This window comes from Phocoena sinus, chromosome 15 (assembly GCF_008692025.1).
Source record: "Phocoena sinus isolate mPhoSin1 chromosome 15, mPhoSin1.pri, whole genome shotgun sequence".
Classification (NCBI taxonomy): Eukaryota; Metazoa; Chordata; class Mammalia; order Artiodactyla; family Phocoenidae; genus Phocoena; species Phocoena sinus.
This window is the reverse complement of record NC_045777.1, coordinates 84,053,965-84,073,197: the sequence shown is the minus strand read 5'-3', so window position 1 is coordinate 84,073,197 and position 19,233 is coordinate 84,053,965. Positions and strand designations below refer to the sequence as shown.

Below are 19,233 nucleotides of genomic sequence, written 5' to 3'. Positions count from 1 at the left end.
TGACCGTGTCCTTACTTTTGATACAGTCTTATCAATCATTATATTATAGTTAATGGTTTTTCTGTTCTTCTTAGGAAATTCTCTTCCACATTCTAAAATCATGAAGATACTCTCCTATATCTTCAAAAAGTAATATAATTTTGTCATTCTCAACTAGGTCTTTTGGATTTTTGACCTTCTCTACTTTTATTTTCTTTTTCTTTTTTATAAACATATTATTTATTTATTTACTTTTGGCTGCGTTGGGGCTTCATTGCTGTGCATGGGCTTTCTCTAGTTGTGGTGAGCGGGGGCTACTCTTCATTGCGGTGCGCAGGCTTCTCTTTGCAGTGGCTTCACTTGTTGCGGAGTGTGGGCTCTAGGCGCACGGGCTTCAGTAGTTGTGGCACACAGGCTTCAGTAGTTGTGGCATGCAGGCTCAGACTCTCCAGTCTCTTTTATGAGGCACTAATCCCATTCACGAGGACTCTACCCTCATGAGCTAGTCACCTCCCAAAGCCCCCACCTCCTAATACTATCACTTTGGGGGTTAGGTTTCTACACTTGAATTTTGGGGAAACAGATATTCAGTCTATAGCAATTCCATTTTATCTCTTTCGTCAGCTTATTAACGATAACTCGTTGTTTTCTTATTTTAGTGGTTCTTTTAGATTCACAGTATCCATTTTAATTTATCATAATCTATCTTCAAATGATATTATATGACATCATTATTATTATAGCCCTCTCTGGCACTCTGTCCTGAGAACTCTAACTACTTTGGTCTCCCTGGACTCTCAGGTTCAGTCCTTCAACTCAGGGAGTCCACTGGAGAATTCTACACCAACAGGATTTTATTTTGTTTTGTTAATTTCTTTCAGCACTTAAAAAGAAGCATTTCATTTTCTTCTGACTTGCAGAATTTCTTCTTCTTCAACATAGAAGTTGCCTTTATTATTTTACTGTGTTTATTTTTATGCATCCATATTAGGAATTTTAGAAAAAGAACATCAAACTAAACCCAAAGAAATTAATAGAAAGAAAAAGGATAGAAAGAAAATGATAACTTTGGAGGATAAATTGATAAAATTGATAAAATAGAAAATAAATAGGGCTTCCCCGGTGGCGCAGTGGTTAAGAATCCACCTGCCAATGCAGGGGACACGGGTTCGAGCCTGGTCCGGGAAGATCCCACATGCTGCAGAGCAACTAAGCCCAGGTGCCACAACTACTGAGCCTGTGCTCTAGAGCTCTTGAGCCACAACTACTGAGCCTGTGGGCCACAACTACTGAAGCCTGCATGCCTAGAGCCTGTGCTCCTCAACTAGAGAAGCCACTGCAATGAGAAGCCCACGCACCGCAAGGAAGAGTAGCCCCCACCGGCTGCAGCTAGAGAAAGCCCGCGTGCAGCAACAAAGACCCAACACAGCCATAAATAAATAAATAAAACTATTAAAAATATGTATATATTCAATTAATCCACAAGAAGGCAGGAAAAGATGCAAAGAAGAAAACAAATGGGATGAACAGAAAACAAATAGCAAGATGAGAGATTTAAACCCAGCTATATTAATAATCATATTAAATGTGAATGGTCCTTGTATGATTTTATATATGATTACACGGAGGCAGGGGAATTATATGGAAGAATAGATACTAGCCTATTTATATCTGTTACTTTGGAACGTAGGGGCTGAGGAATTAGCTTTCTCTATATATTTGTATTGTTTGATTTGTTATACCGTATGTTTATTATGTTCTTCAAAGAAATTGAAAACATAAAAACCTATAATCAGAGCAGTTAGATTCCCTTGTCTCCAGCTTTATCCAGCATATCCAGGTAAGCTATTACTGCTTATCATTTCCACCCCCAAGATTAAATTTTGTCCTGTAGTGAAATGGGGTAAATGGATAAAATTCATTGCTGTCTATAGTCCAACTCAGCGAGGTGGGGGGAGGTTCATTGTTCATGTCACAATCTGCTTCACCTGTTTGGGTGGCATTCTCCATGACATTGCGAATCCTCTCTTATCTCCTATGGCAGAGACTGCTAGTTGCCTCCCTATATCTATTCTTTGCTTCTGTAGTAACAGAGTCCCTGATTTTGGGCTGGGAATATTGCCCTCCCAGCATAAAGACGTTTTTAACCCAGTCTTCCTGTAGATAGCAGTGGTCATATGACTAAGACCTGTCCAGTGGGATATGAGCAGAAGTGACTCATGCCTCTTCTGGATTGTGCCCTTAAAAGAAAGGACATTTTATACACTTTTCCCTTCTTACTGCTGTTTGACATACAGGTGTGGTTGATGGCCATCTTGAATCATGGAGAGGAGGAAAATGCTCTAGAGATGGTAGAGTAGTCATTTAGAAGAAGCCTAGTTTTCTAAGTTTCTTAGAAGGGCTTATGAGAAATAATTGTCTATGATTTTTTTAAGGCACTATTGTTTTAGTGTCTCTATTACAGCAGTTTCATCCATCTCCTAAGCAATATAGCTCCATCCATTTTTAGTTCTCATTTTATAATTAGGATTGGAATGATCCCCTTCCCCATTTATTTTAAAGTCGTTTCCATGTAATCTTTTTTTTTTTTTGAGCATTGGTTCTTTTTTTAAAAAAATAAATTTATTTTATTTTTGGCTGCATTGGGTCTTTGTTGCTGCACGGGCTTTCTCTAGTTGCGGCGAGTGGGGTCTACTCTTGGTTGCAGCGTGTGGGCTTCTCATTGCGGTGGCTTCTGTTGTTGCAGAGCATGGGCTCTAGGCGCATGGGCTTCAGTAGTTATGGCACGTGGGCTCAGTAGTCGTGGCTCGCAGGCTCTAGAGCGCAGGCTCAGTAGTTGTGGCGCATGGGCTTAGTTGCTCCATGGCATGTGGGATCTTCCCAGACCAGGGCTCGAACCCGTGTCCCCTGCGTTGGCAGGCAGGTTCTTAACCACTGCGCCACCAGAGAAGCCCAGTTTCCATGTAATCTTGATGTTAGAAGATGATACCTGTAAGAGTTTTATTTTCTCTCTCATCAGAGAAGAAGAGAAAGAATAAATCTAAAGCTTTCTCTTTGGGAAAAAAATAAGCGATAAATCTCTGGTTGTGCTAATCAGTACAAAAGAGATACCAGTTATTGGAAAACTCTCTAAAAATACATCTGGAAATTTTAAATAATTCAAAGTAACAGACATGATAAATAACATAGTAAAAAACTTGAAAGTACTGAATTAAAAGACAATTTGGAAGAAAAAAATATATTACCAAAGTTGATTAAACAGGAAAAGAACAGCAACAATAAAAAGACATAAAACCCTCCAACAACTATCCTGTAAAAGGTTCTGTACTCAAAAGGTTCACAAACGAATCTTTCCAAACTTTCTTAAGGAGATGATTTCTATTGTTTATAATTCTCTCTAGAACAAACGAAAAGGCAGAAAACTATGTAGCTGAATCTGCAAAGGACTCAAATCCCTGATGTCCAAACCTAATACAGGAATTAGAAACAAAAGGAAAAGCAATCCCATGTTACAAAAAAATAAGATTATTTTTTCCTTGTTTTCAAAAAGAGCATGAGCTGAACCTAACAGCGTATTTTAAAAGTTCTTATAGGTTGTTTCCAATAATGCAAAACCTTAATTGATATGAAACTTACTATTTGAACATATTAGTAAGTAGCTTAAATGATTATTTTATAGGTTTTTCAAAATCACATAATGACGTTCCTTACCCCTAACATCCCCGTCCAACACACACACACACACACACACACACACACACACACACACGACACATGTCACAGAGAATATCTATTTCAGACTAATATCATATTTGGTTGTTTAAACTCTGCAGGCAGTTCTAGCAACATTGTAAAATAAGAAGTCCAATTTATTAACACTATTATGTAATATAGGATATCCTAAAGTTTTAAGCTTTAGTAACTTTAGCAATATAAATGTCAGAAGCATATGAAAAGCATCATTTTATTTTTTAATTTTAATAGTGTTTTATTTAACTCAGTGTGTCTAAAACATTGTTCCTTCAGCATATAATCATTATGAAGTTATTAATGACATATTTTACATTCATTTTTTTCATACCAAATCTTCAAAATTCAGGGTATTTTACAATTAAAGCACATCTTATTTATTTATTTATTTTTGCTATGACATGTATTGGGTTGGCCAAAAAGTTCATTCGGGGCTGGTTTTTTTTCCACATCTTTAGTGGAGTATAAATGCTTTACAATGTTGTGTTAGTTTCTGCTGTTCAACAAAGTGAATCAGCTATATGTATACATATATCCCCATATCCCCTTCCTCTTGAGCCTCCCTATCCCATCCCTCTAGGTCATCACAAAGCACTGAGCTGATCTCCCTGTAATGCACATATTAATTTGGACTAGCCACCTTTCAAGTACTCAGTAGTCACATGTAGTTAGTGGCTAGTGTATTGAACAGCACAGATCTATACAATCACAAAGGAGAATTTTCTTCCAATACCCTCTGACCCTCCACCTGAAACCCATTACACTTTTCAACAGCTCTAGGAATCGGAAAGTTCTTCTTCGTGTGGCACTGATAATCTGAAAAGCATCACTTTAAGTTTAAATTCCTGTTACCTTCACTTAGTGAATTTTGAATAATAAATTTTAATAGCAAATAATGAGAGGAAAGCCACACAATACAGTAGCTAGTCAAAATAAGCAGAAACTACAGAAAAATATTTACCATTAACTGTATCTTTGAAACTAAATGAAGACCAACCAAATGAAAACAGGCAAGGCTATTTATTCAGAGCTTGTTAGAGCAAATGAGACAGTCACTGTCACTTGTTTCAGCAGAGACTCAAAGACAGGCAGAGGAATGCGAGAGTTTTACAGTGGAAAAAGGAAGATATCTGGTATGCCCTCTTTGGAGGGGAGCATGTTTGACTTTCATTGGTTGGTCCTAATTAGAAGCAGGCACAAAAACCAGGGAAGCTGTCAGTTATTGATCCAGTCCTCGTCATTTGGAACCAACTGCTATAAAAGTTACTGTTTAGCTTCCTGGAATGTGACTAGAGATAGCAGTCTGGCTTCCTGGGCTTTTTATTGTAGGTAAGGGGGTTGGTTTCTCGGGTAGCTCACAGAGGTGGTAGGTCAGAGTTCTGGTGTTAATTATTATTATTTTGCCTCACGGTATGTGGGATCTTAGTTCTCCCACCAGGGATGGAACCCCCGCCTCCTGCATCGGAAGCTTGGAGTCTTAACCACTGGACCGCCAGTGAAGTCCCCACAGTTCTGCTTTTATATGTGGTCTGGCCACTGTCCAGTTCATATATTCGGCATCTCGTATGTGTGTATGCATATATATATTGCCATATTCTATCATGAGCTGCAGACGTAATACTTAGGCAAGTGTTCCCTGACACCTGATAATTATTTCAAGGGTGCCTCCAGAGTAAAAATATTGAGAAAGGCTGCTTCTGATTCCTCTACCCCAAAACGGGGCTAACAATACCTATTTCGGGGATTGTCATGACGGCTGAAGGCCAGGCATTTTTTACAAAATAACGCGTCCGACATGGAGCCCCTCAGAGAGCAGACTTTCTGGGACAAGGCCTACAGCTAGGACCAGGTTGGACTTTCAACACTGGGGAGCCCATAACCTGCCACTCAAAATGGCGCCGGGATGGGAACAGATCGGATCAGATGCGGCGGGAAACCACCAGGGCCACTGCCGGCCCGGCAACACCATGAAGATGGTGTGTTCATGGCCAGCCTGCAGGTCCACCGGGGCTGCCAAAGGAGACACCTCCTTGCCAATCCACGTCGCCACGCGTGCCCGCCCACGCCAGCCCCTCCGTGGCCGGAAGCGCCTCTGGCTGACCGGAAGTGCCTTGCCGCAGAGGCTGCCGGGAGTTGTAGTTCCACCCCAATCCAGGGGCGCCTACGCAGTGCAGGGGTGTCCGAGTGTGATCTGCGCACTTCCGGACCCCAGTCTGGTATTACGGCGTCCAGCACCTCGGACCTGGCCAGTTCTGAGGTCTTCGCGGCACCTCGTACTGGTGGTTCCCTCGGCTCCCGGCTGTAGGGAGGGCACGTGTGGCGGAATCCACGGCTGCATAGCCAGGCGGGCGCTAGGAGGGGGGGGTGCTCTGTGCGGGGGGTCCGGGGGGGGGGGTCTGGGTGGGCGGCTCCGTCTGACGTCTTCTGCGGAGGGTCAGGGTTTCTGTCTGGTGTGGGCTGGGGGCCGCAGGCTGACTGGGTCTCACTGCTTCTCTGACCTCCCACAGCTCAGCCTCTTATGAGCCCACCATCCACAGGGGGCTACTGCAGGGTACCCAGTGATAGCCTTGGCCTCAAGGACCGGGGGACTAGCTCTCCCGCGAATGGTCACCCCTTTTTCCCGACGGTGGATTTGTTTCTGACCTTTGACCTGGAGCTTCTCTGCTCACCCAGGTCCCTGAACTCCACTCAGGCGTCCAGACCTCCTGTGGGTGAGGAGGGAACTGCTGAGGAAAGGCCCCCCTTCTCTCCAACCCTCCCTCCCTCCTGCGGACCCTACATCCAGCCAAGGGTAGGCTCTGAGCTATGAGGGCAATTAAGGAAGTTTGTGAAACGATTGTTATTTCAGGGGTCTACAGTGTCAGTATTCATCTGACAAGCCTTTAGAGTGTTTGGGTCAGCCCCTGGGGAAGCACCGGGTCGCATCCAGTGGGCTGGGGTCCTATGGAGATGTCAGTCCTGTGAACAGATGAGGGCCCTCAGGGTATGGGTGCCCTGGTAGTTATCTCTACTGGATGAATGGATATCCTGGGAGGGAGGTCGGTTCCCACTGGGGGAGGCGGGGCTAAAGATCAGACTTAAATAGGGTCTGCGTAGGTGGAAGGGGGCAAAAGGGTATTCCAAGGGGAGGGAACCGCATATGCAAAGGTAAGAGGCTTAAACCGAGGGGGTACGGCTGGATTCCGCGCTCTGGAGTAGCCCTGAGGTGGTGAGGGAGCAGATCAAGCGAGCTTAGGGGGTGTGGACTGGGTCCTGTTGGTGCCTGAAGTGTTTTAAGCAAGACATTGGCGCGGTTATACTTGTTTTTTGGTCGGAATGTATGAGCAGCTGAATAAGGTAGTGAGAGAAGAGTAGAGGCGTCGTATCTCAGATTTGTGAAGCCGTAGCGGCGCCGGGTCTCGGGAGTGAAGGTGGGGTAGTGTGAGCGCATCTGTTTGCAGACAGAGAAAGTTCAGTGTAGTCTTTTCTTTTAAGGCAGTTGGTGAAGAAAGAGAGCAACGTGAGGGTGGGAAGTGATGCAGAAATGATGGAGGATTTGTCTGTCTTTGATTCTTTTTTGTTCAAGTTGGGGCAGATTTGAGCTGTGGGAAAAAACAAACTGGTACTGTAGTTTTAAATCTTGATAAGGTCAAATGTATCAGGTTTTTCCATTATGCCTTGAACTTGGGTTTTATTGAAGGAGTTTCCCCTACTGCAATCCATAGTTCTCTCTCTATATTTTTTCCCTACTATTTATAATAAGTTATATTAGGAAATATCTCAAATGCAGCATGCAAAGTAGAAAAAGAAAGAAACCTTTGTGCTTATCATCTAGACTGAGCAAATGTTAAAGGTTTATTTGCTTCAGATTTTCTGAAGAACTAAAACCTCATAAATACTTGAAGGCTTTTTGCACCCTCCCTATTGGATTTTCCTTCTTCTCACTCAGAGGTAACTTCTGAAATTGCTATGTATCCTTTCATGTTTTGTTTTACTTACAAATATGAATGTAGCCATGAACAATATATACGCTTGTGTTGTATATTCATCACCTTTGCCTATATTTCTTTTGGATTTTTTTCTTATTTATTTTCAGTGTGTTGTCTAGATACAAATTCATTTTGCAGAAATTTTGAATGGAATTTGATTGGACCTAATGTTTCTTTGATGGGTATATTTTTGAGTATGGATCCATTTCACTTAATGTTCTGTAGTTTATTTGGTTTTCTGTTGCTTTGTTAATTTGATTAATTTACATTTTTCTGGAAAGTTGTCCAATTTAATTTCAATGTAATGGCATTACTTATAATAGTCTCATAATTAAAAGAAAACTCCAGTATATCTGTAATTGTCTCCTTTTTCATGTCCAAAAATTGTTTCTTTTTTGCCTTTTCTTGTTTTCTTGACCAGTCCTGCCTGAAGTTAGTCTATTTCATTAGTTTAAAATACAAAACAACTATTTTATTAGCTGTAATAAATCCTTTCCAAGAATTGAATTTAGTTTTTTTCATTTTTCATTTTGGGCACAATTTCAGAATGACAGAAAACTCATAATAGTAGAATGGTGCAAAGAATTCCTAAATACCTTTCATCTACATTCCCCAAATGCTAACATTTTACCACATTTGTATAGGGGGTTCCAGGAACTGTACGGATTTCAGGGCCAGTTAAGGAAAAAGATGTAAACATGAAGTGGCAGGAACACATGCAAAGATTATTTACACGTGCAGGAGGGAGAAAGGGGCCTCTTGCAGCATGAACCCACCCAGAGGCTGGGGCTCAGGGGCCACTTCCCAGAAGAGAGGAGGATGAGGGAACCCCGGGGGGTATCTCTGGGTCAAAGCCACTTGGGGTCTTTATAGCCACATGGTGTATAGCTATCAGAAACTGGCTGTGGTTTCACAGGGTGGGTAAAGCATGCAGCTTCTAAATGACTAACAATGTGCTGGTAGTTGGACTGTGTTTAAAACATTCACATGTGTTGACATTTGAGTTTGGGGCTGCTGGTCTTTTGAGCTATTGGTCTCAGTCCGCCGTGAAGAAATAAACCACCCAGGGGCCATCTTTGGCTCATTGCTAATACAGTTAGCTTTATCTTGCTTTTCCTCCCCCCGCTATACATATATGTGTGTGTGTGTGTGTGTGTGTGTGTGTGTGTGTGTAAATACTTCAATGTGCATTTCCCAAAAACAATGGCATTCTGTCACACAACCACAGTATAATGATCAAAATCAGGAGATTAACATCGATGCAATACCATTGTCTAACCCACAGATCTTAGATTTTACTAGCTGTCTCAATAATAATTTTTCTAGCTAAAGAAAATCCAGGATCATGCACTGCATTCCCCCCCACATCTCTTTGGTTTCCTTTACTTTGTCTGGTGTTACATCATGAGTAGATTCAGGTAATACATTTGTGGCAGAATTTTTTTAAAAATCTGCTTACTTATTTCTTTTATTCTTTTAAAATTTCTTCTCATACTTGTCTTTTTTTTTTTTAACGTCTTTTGAGTTTATTCTTTTTTTCTGTGCCAGCCTCCTGCATTGAATGTCATTAATTTCCAGTTTTAATTTAATGCCTATCTTAGGGCTATAATTTTCCTTTAAGTATGTGTTTGTAAATATCTACCAATTTTGGTATGTACTATTTTTGTAGTCGTTGTAAATATTTTTGCATTCTTTTTATTTTCTGATTTTATTACTTTTTGGTTTAGAGAGTGGCATCTATGCAGTATGGATTTTTAAAAGATTGGTTGAGGTTTATTTTTTAGCTTGTCATTTTTATAACTATCAGATGCACTTTAAAAAATGTATATTCTCTAACTAGTGAGTTCATTCTTCTGTCTGATCCAATAGGTCAAGCTTTTAAATTGTTATTCACATCTTATATATTCTTACTGGGGTTTTTTTGAATATTAGATCTTCGTTTCTAAAAGTATATACTAAACTCTTTTTGCTGCGATTGACGATTTGTCAGTTTCTCCTCGTTGCGTCGCGTCAGTGTTCAAGTGCATTTGAGCTGCGTATGTATCGTGTACATTTGCTGGGGACACGGACCTAAGATCGAGTTGATTTCTGGTCATTGCTTTGTCTCCTTCCAGTGGGTCGTTCTTTCTTGTTTTTTGTCTGTCTCCGAATTTTTAAAATGAATGCCGCGCATTGTGTGTGGGAGACTTCTGCTGGGCCGTTTCAGAATGCGGAGCTGGGAGTGCAGGAGTTTGGTTGCGATAAGACTGGTCAGCAGTTACCAGTTGCGCAAGGCTGGCATTTGTTGTCGCTATGGTTACTGTCAGCCTCGGCTGGCGTGGCTCTGTGCTTGGAGCCGGCTGGTTGCTGGCCCCCCCTTCAAGGCCGGCTTCCCTCCCCGCCCCCAGCCCCCACCCCCCCCCCCCCCCCCCCCGTGCCCCTTGACTCTCCTCCTGCTGGCACTCCCCCGCCTGCTCCTCGGTGCTGGCTGGCCTGCTGGAGGCGGGGCAGGGTGCTCTTTGTGTCTCAGTCGGGCCGTGGGGTCTTGGGGATGCTGCCCCTCCCCGCGAGGTTGGAGGCTCTAAAAGTCTGAGCCCAGGACCTATGTCTGCCCCTCTCCCATGGGGATAGTGTGTGTTTGTTTCTTTTTCCTGCCACATGCGGTGGGTCTTACCAGTGCTCTGGGAGCAACAGGGTTTTGCTAACCTTCCCCCAGCAACACAGGGCTTTTGTTCCTCAGGAGAGAAATTTCGGGAAGAATGGGGCTTCCCGCGTTTCCAGCAATGGCAGCCACTCCCCTCCTGTAGGCCTTCACTACCCAGGGAGTCTCCACGTGGTCTCCAGCTCCGCCCTGTCTGTGTTCTTCCTCTTATCTGTATAACAAAACAAATCACCACACATTTAGTGGTTTAAAGCAGCTCACAGCTCGGAGGCCAGACGTCGCAGTGGGATGGCCACGCTCTCTGCTCGGGTCTCCAAGGCCAAAATCAAGGCACTGGACGGGGCGGCCTCTTCTCCGGGGCTCCGGGGGAGAGTACGCTCCAGGAGTTCGGGGTCAGGGGAAGTGAGTTTCTGGCGGTTTAGTTCGGAGGCCCCTGTGTCCCTGCCCGCTGTCGGCTGAGGGCCTGTCTCAGCATCTTCTCACACTCACATCTGTCTTCAAAGCCAGAGACGATGCACCGGCTCCTTCTTGGGCTTTCGTTCTTCCAGACTCCCCCTCTGACCCCCATCCGTTTCCAACTCAGAGGTAAAGTGCCCTGCCGATATTTTGACCCAAGTCTCACTATGTCGTCTATTTATTTGCAGGTTTTCTTACTGTCTTTGCAAAGGCTTAGAATCGGACTGTAGCCAGGGCGGCTCTGTCCTGTCTGCATATTCAAGCGTCTTTCTACCCGCTTCTACCTGCAGAGTCTCGGAGGCCGGAGCTGAGCCTCCAGCTGACGGTAAGTCCTCAGCAAGAGAGCAGAGCTGTGTCGATCAGAATAGGTCCCGGTCCTCAAATCCCAGGCGTCCCAGTGTAGAAAAATTCTCGTAGGGAAGGTGACCCGGGGAGCAGCCATCTCCTTGCCAAGGGGGATCCCTCTCTCATCCCGCTCCGTAGCTTAGGGCTGAAGTTGGAGGCTCACAATCTGGGGCAGCCCCCCGAAAAGTGCGCCTACAACAGCCCGGGACCCGCTTTGCAGGCAGAATTGGGGTGATGTCATTGCCTTAGGGGATCATCTAGGACTTGATTTAGGGGAAGGTTTGGTAGGAGGAGAGGGGGGTCTCTTGCTTTAGGGCGTGAGAAGCATGAACTAGCAGGAAGGGACCCCCATGGCTCTGAGGGTGAACCCCCCAACCACCAATTTCTCTCCACTCATTAACGTTTACTCTCATTCTCTGCTGTCCATCCAGCTAGATGTGTAGCTCCTCCCATCCCACCGTCACCTCCGCACCTGACTTCTAGTGACCTCTAACCCCACCCGCCCTTCCAGTTGAGTCAAGGCCCAGACGTTGCTTTCTTAACCTAAGAGTATTTCGTTTTTCCTTCTCCTGTTAAAGACGAAAGAAAATGGGCGTGAGAGAGGTGTTCAGAGCCACCCAGCTTACTAGAGGCCGAGCCAGCACTAGCCCCCAGGGCTCCTGTCCGGAGGAGGCTGGGCGGGGCCCTCATCGCTAAGCCCCGCCCCTCCCCACCCTCCACCCCTTCAGACCTTCTCACGGATTTCCTCTCCTCCAGGGGCAGGACTCTGATAGGAGGTCATGGAGAGAGAACCCAGTAAGATGATATATGTATATTTTTATGCCATACTTAAGTATTAAACAATGAGCACGTTTACCGTTGAAAAAATCAGAAAATGTGAAAAACAAATCCTACCGCGTGAAGGTAACCATTGCTAACATTTTGCGTGTTTTCTATAGAATTTTTTTCTTTACATGTTTATGAAAACCCATTCCATGACGATGAAGCAGGAAATGGAGTAGAGGGTCACAGACCACTGTTTTTGATCCACGCTGTTGGGCCCGCCTTCCTGTATTAGCTTCCTGGGGCCGCCATCACAAGTACCACAGACTGAGTGGCTTACACAACAGAAATTGAGTCTCACACAGTTCAGGAGGCTGGAAGTCTGAGATCAGGGTGTGGGCAGGGTTGGTTCCTCTGAGGCCATGAGGGAGGAGGACCTGCTCCAGGCCTCTCCGCGAGCTTCTGGAGCTCTGCTGGCAATCCGTGGTTTCTGCTGCATCACCCTGACCTCTGTCTTTCTCTTCGCATGGACTTCTCGCTGTGTCTCTGTGTCTAAATTTCCCCTTTTCATAAGGACGCAGCCATATTGCGTTAAGATCCACCCCAGTGACCTCATTTTCACTCGATCGTCTGCAAAGACCCTCTTACTAAGTAAGGTCATGTTCTGAGGTCCTGGGGGCTAAAACTTCGACAGAGCTTTTGGGGGAACACAATTCAACCCATTGTACTTCCCCTCCAGGATGCTATCTCAGGGAACCCCGTAGCTGTTGGGTCACTTCAGGTTATAATAGAATAGGCCCCCCTCCGTTGCCAACTGTCTGTGAACATCTTACTCTCATGCCCAGTCTCCAGCTTCTCCCTCCCCTGTGTGGAGCCAGAGGTCTGGGGCCTCACCATGGGAAGGGAATGTGATCTGTTCTGTCTCTGCTCCTTGATTCTTCCTTCTCACTGGATTCCCTCCTTTCTCCTCCAGGGTCAGGGTATGAGGAGGGGAGAGTAGAGGAAAAAATAGCTCAAATTTTCCCCTGCTTGGTGTTATTTGTAGCTCTCACCTGCCTAGTGCTGGCTGCCCTCAACTCTGCAGGAGGCCACGTGATGGCCCTTTGTCGGGGTGCCCAGCCTGGGACACCAGCAGTGGCTCTCTGCAGACCTCCATGCTCTTGGCTCAGTGGTCCTGCCCCTCAGGACCTGCTCTCTTCACCCTGCCAGCAGCCGGCTCCATCAGCACCCCTGCAGTAGGACTTTAAGCCCACTTAGCTCCCCCACCATCCACTTGGCTCCCCCGGGAACCCTCCCATCCTTGATCCAGCAAACGTGCAGCTGGCTTCCGCTCCTGCGCCCTCCCCTCCCCTGGCTGCCGTGGGGAGCCTCTGACTTCTGAATTCTTCAGCTGGAAAGCTGGCTCCTGTTTCTGGGTTCCTGCATGCCCTAAACATTCAAAGGAGCCCCCCTGTGGGGAGTTTCTGCAGCTGGACATACGCCAGCCTGGGGGTGTAGTTCTCCCTTTTTCCAGGCTCCCTCCAGCACCCATGAACAGTTTTCTTGGAGCACACCCCCTCTTGGCTTGCAAGGGGAGCAATCCCCAACTAGGATGGGGGGCAAGCCCCGCGGTACACTTGCTCAATAGACAGCTCTCCTTCGATAATTTCCCTCCCCCAAAGGAAGGAATCTGTTAGGGTGTGTCTGGACGCTCCTCCTTAGAACTTGGGGTGTTTGGGATTTAGCTGAAATTTCCAGGCACGTGGGAAAAAATCCCATCCATTCTCCTGTTACGCATCTGTGAATCATATGCTACGTATCCTGCTTTTTTCACTTGCTGGTGTTGTTGGAAGATCATTCCATGTCAAATATTTATAATATTTTAAGTTGATTCATAGCTTGGCATGCTTTAATTGTATCATAATTTATTAACCAATCTCTTATTTTTAAGCACTTAGGTAGCCTCCAATTTTTTTTAAAAAAGACACCCTCAGAATTCTTTATGGAGTTTCTATAATTCTAGAGTTTTAGTGTCTCTGCAGAATTCTTGGATCAAACTCCAGTGTGTCTCTATCCTGAGTAGGAACTTAACCTAGGACCAACCTCGTGTCTATTCAGGAGAGATAGGTGTGGGGTCCAGTTGATGCTTCCAGCCACAGTAAATTTGCTCCTGAACCTTCGTGTTCCGGTTCCCTGGGAAAATGAGGAAAGGAGGAGGGCTCAGGAGAAGTCATCAGATCTTGTCCCATATTTGGTAAGTGGCAGAGCCAGACCGGGACCACTTCCTGGGCAGAGATGAGCACAGTTCAGCCCAGAACAGGTCTTAATAATAAAATTTACTGTCGAGAAACTACATCTACGAGAGGAGAAGCAAACAAAACTTAGCAGGATCCACGGATAGCACTGATCGCCCCAGGTTAATAGACCTCCAGTTGCCTTAGCTAAGTGCCATTGAATGGACTCCACCTTCTAGAACCCATTTTTATATTTTCCTGTGAATTTCCTCAACACCAGGGGCAGGAATGGTGATAGAAGCTTTGGGTTAGAAGATTAGTAGGCCACAGATATTTTTAAAACGATAATTTTAAAGGCATGATCATATATGAAATGCCCATTTGTCATAGAAGAGCTTAGAAGATTCATCTAAGTACAAAGAAAAAAATGTAAAATTGGGCATCATCCAAGTATGCAAAGCTAACTACTACTTGCATTTTGTCTTACATCATTTCAGAGACTGTTCTGTGTGAGTGTGAGTGTGTGTGTGTGTGTGTGTGTGTGTGTGTGTGTGTGAGATCAAATAGTTTTCAACCACCTTTTTCAGTTGCCAGTATACGATCGATAAATTGTCTTCTATGGTTTTATTTTTATTAGCTACATGACGTTTATTTCTCTTTGGTTGTGGTATATTCATTTAACTCGTCCTCTATAGTTGGATATTTAGTTATTTCTGTTTTCTCAGAGTTTTACCAGATTGTAATAAATATCTTGGCTGCTAAATCTTTGCCCGAACTCATGACTGTTTCTTCAGAATAAATTTCTATTAATTACATTTCTGGGTAGTGGCAGGGGAGGGTAGTAAATTACACATTTATTACTGCGACTCAGGGACGTGTATTCATTAAGTAGAAAAATAATTCAGGTTCAAGCCTCAAAGTTGGGTCCCCATCACATTCCAAGGTGAGGGCTTTGCTCTGATAAACGGGGTTCTTGGGAGGAGCCCCCATGCCACCCCGTGCCTGGGGTGTTAGAGCAGTTGATTCTGAGGCTGGAGGCAAGCTTGGCCTCTCATGTCCTCTTCTCCCCCCACCCCAACCTCTGCCTCCACAGGTGTCTGCTTTTCCCAGACCAGCAAGGAAGGACCATGTGCCAGGTGAGTGTGGCATTTCTTTCAACTGCGCTTCTTGTTTTACCATGGATTTCAGGATGCTTGTAAGAATTAATCCAGTCAAACACAATGCAAACAGAAATCAGGATCCGTGAACATAGGAAGAGAGCGGACGATCAAGGCCATGGGAAAGGCAGGGTGGGGGCAGTACAGAGGCTGCTGCGGTTTATTAGCTGCGCTCTGAATTTATGCCTGACATGCCCGGCACTTTAAAAAGACAGATTCCATCCCATATATGACTTGTGTTGTCTGGGACAAGCCTATCACCTTCCCAGGGGGAATAAAGCTTTTTAGGATATTGAGACATTTATGTGATGGGTCTTCATACGTGAGATATAGCAGGCAGGTTCCTCAATGATAGCAACGTTCAGATAAACACAACAGCAGATCTCCTGTGACTTTTTTTTTTCCAGTATAAAGAATGGATGTTGTGCCAGTGCAGAAATCTGTGATTACAGTTGTTGGAGGAATCCAGACACTCAGGTCTGCATAAAGAGCTGTGTTATGGTTCACACTGACCTAGATAAAACACTGCGTGATCTAGAGGGACGAGTGAGTGGCATGTGCTTCAAACTGCTGTTCATAATCATTTTTGACACAGATGGAGCTTAAACAGCTCAAAGCTTCCGTCTTCGGCAGGGGCAGGAGGGAAGACTGTGCGAGCTCGCCTGCCTCCTTCTCTCTCCGTGACTTAGACCTCACCCATTGCCCTTGACCTCCCTCGCGTCCTTTCTCACTGGTCGTCATTATCTTTCTTCAGACATCACGATGTCGTTGTGTTCTGTCAGCCGGTCATTCTCACATGCCTCTGTTCCTAAAGGGCCTCCCTCTTTACCCCGGGCTCTAGGGTTGCATGAACTTGAAGTGCACTGGTCAGAATCCTGGAAGTAACAAGAGCGCGAAACCCAGCTAGAGCTAGTTGAGGACAAAAACAAAAATCTAGGCAGCACCCCAAACTGGGAAGAGCAGGCGTGCAGCTGGGCCTGGGAGAGTTCCGCCCAGGGACCCAGATCTCACCAGGTGTCTCTCTTGTTCTCTTGTCCCTGTTTCTGTGACTCCTTTTCTCATGCCGACTTCATCCGTATGGCCGGAAATAGGGTGGCCATCAGCTCTCACATCGACAAGCTCTGCCGCAGAATGGGACGAAGTCTCCTTTCATAGGGCCGGTTTGAAAGATCTTTGGGAAAGATTGGGATTGGTCCTGCTTAGTTCGAGGGCTGAGGGGCTGGGTCTGCAGAGGGGCGCTCCCAGGAGCACCATGTGCTTGGGGTGGGGAGGAAGGAGGATGTTAGTCCCAGAGGAAGATGAGACCTGGTGGATAAACGTTGCAGCTGTCCACTCCAGGAAGGCAAGCATTCACAGGGTGTTGGTTTTGAGCTCAGGGACCTGTCTTTTTTGCTGCAGAATGCTCTATCTACAGGCGCTTTTTTTTTTTTTTAAATTGAAGTATAGTTGACTTACAGTGTTGTGTTAGTTTCAAGTATAGGGACCTGTCTTGATGGGAGTGTCTGTGCTTAATAAAGCTGGGACTATCTGGATATCTGATACCAGGAATATCTGGGACAGGACCAATCTGAGAGGTTGAAAACCAGGTGGTGACACCACAGCCTCCTCAGAGGAGAGAGCTGACCACAACATGAGGCTGTCAGACCTGTATGTGAAGCTGGAGGTTTCATTTGGTGTCTTCTGGGGGAAACTTTTGTTTTGTAGGAAACCAAGTCTCACTGGGAGCTTCTCCCTGTTATGGCTATGTGTGATAAAGATGATGCCAATAAAGCTTATAAAACTATCTGTTGAGCACTTATGTGCCGGTCTCTGTGTTTTTCGTATATTGTTTCATGAATAAACCTGTGAGATAGATATTACCATTAACTCCTTCCCTCATTTTACAGGTGAACAAACTGAGGCTAGAGATGTTAAAATCCATTAGGCGATGGAGCTGGGATCTGAATGCAGGCAGACAGACAGACATAGAACTGGGCCCTTAATGATTAAACTGTAGTTTTATCTACCAATAGCAAATTCCCAGCAAAGGAATCCAGTAGTATTGATGTGTTCTAGACATGCATTGTCCATCACGGTAGCCAGTAGCCACAGGTAGATACCGAGCATCCAAAGTGTGGTTGATGTGACTGTGGGTCTGAAATTTTCAATTACATTTCAATTTAAAAACTGAATCAGAGTAAATATTTTTTCAGGAAACACAACTTTGTTTTGATAGGACTACATTTCAGCAAAGTGAAACTGAAAATAGTGTCTGAATTGAGATGTACCTTAAGTGGAAAATACACACCAGGTTTTGAAGATGTGATATGATTAAAAAAGAATGAAAACTATATCAGTGATTTTAAAATTATGATATGTTGAAATTATATTTTGGATAGATTAGGTTAAAGAGGGATTAAAATTCTTTTTTTTTTTTAACTGTTTAAAAGTGACTATTAGAAATTTTTATTTTTTTAAACCACTTTGAGGTATGATTGACATTCAATCTGTACATATTTAATGTACACAATTTGATGAGTTTACAGATAAGTGTACACCCATGAAACCATCACCACGGTTAAGGCCATAAACTTATCCATTGCCTCCAAAAATTCCCCTCCCCCCACCTTTATAACTTTTTTTCTTTTGAGGTAGGAGCATTTAACATAAGATCTATCCTCTTAGCAAAATTTTAGGTATACAATACAGTATTGTTAAACACAGGCATGATGCTGCAGAGTAGATCTCCAGAAGTTTCTCATCTTCCACATCTGAAACTTTGAATCCTTTGACCAACCCTCCAATTTCCCCCTCCTCCCAGCCCCTGGTAGCCACCATGCTACTCTCTAATTCTATGAATTTCACTATTTGGGATTCCTCATAAGAGTGAGATCATTGTGGTATTTGTCCGGCTTATTTCACTTAGCATAATGTCCTTCAGGTCCATTTATGTTGTCACAAATGGTGGGATTTTCTTTCTCATGGCTGAATAATATTTCATTGTGTATATATATATATATATATATACACACACATACACACACACCACATTTTCTTTATCCGTTCACCCACTGATGGACACTTGGGCTGTTTCCATCTCTTGGGTTATTGTGAATAATGCTGCAATGAAATGGGAATATAGACATCTCTTTGATACCCTGCACTAAGATAACGTCATCTGCAAACAGATACCTTTATTTCCTCATTTCTGATGTGGATGCCTTTTATTTCTTTTTCTTGCCTAATTGCTCTGGCTGGACTTCCAGTACTGTGTTGAATAGGAGAGGCAAGAGTGGGCATCCTTGCCCTGTTCCAGAACTTAGAGGGAAAGCTTTCAGCTTTTCACCATTGAGTGTGGTGTTAGCTGTGGGCTTTTCATAAATGGCCTTTATTGTGTTGAGGTAAGTTCCTTCTATACCTAATTTGTTGAGAGTTTTTATCATAAAAGGGTGTTGAATCTTGTCAAATGCTTTTTATGCATCTGTTGAGATGATTATGTGACTTTTATCCTTCATTCTGTTAATGTAGTGAATCACAGTGATTGGTTTTCATATGTTGAACCATCCTTGCATCCCACGGATAAATCCTACTTGGTCATGGTTTATGATTCTTTGAACGTGCTGTTGAATTTGCTGTGTTAGTCTTTTGTTGAGGATTTCTGCATCTGTGTTTATCAGGGATATTGGCCTGAGTTTTCTTGTGGTATCTTTGGTTTTGATATCAGGATGATGCTGGCCTCATAGAATGAGTTTGGAAGGATTCCCTCTTCTGTTTTTTGGAAGAGTTTAAGAAAGATTGGTACAAATTCTTCTTTGAATTTTTGGTAGAATTCACTCATAAAGTTCCTGGGCTTTTCTTTGTTGACAGTTTGACAGTTTTTTGGTTACTTCTTCATTCTCTTTATTTGTTACTGGTCTGCTCAGGCTTTCTATTTCTTCTTGATTCAGTATTAGGTTGTATTTTTTTTAGAAATGTATCCATTT

The 19,233-nt window shown here is 44.1% G+C and overlaps 1 long non-coding RNA gene across 3 annotated transcripts; it reads left to right on the top strand.

Annotated features, from left to right (window-relative positions):
* Window positions 1-10,278: 10,278 nt before the first annotated feature.
* Window positions 10,279-17,029, top strand: LOC116740999. Of its 3 annotated transcripts, none has more exons than XR_004345999.1 (3): window positions 10,279-11,119; window positions 13,999-14,134; window positions 15,208-17,029. It is a non-coding gene; the product is annotated as an uncharacterized LOC116740999 (long non-coding RNA). The 3 variants fall into 3 exon arrangements; XR_004345997.1 differs by having other exon boundaries at window positions 11,718-14,134; XR_004345998.1 differs by having other exon boundaries at window positions 10,279-14,134; window positions 15,208-15,250; window positions 15,679-17,029.
* Window positions 17,030-19,233: the final 2,204 nt, after the last annotated feature.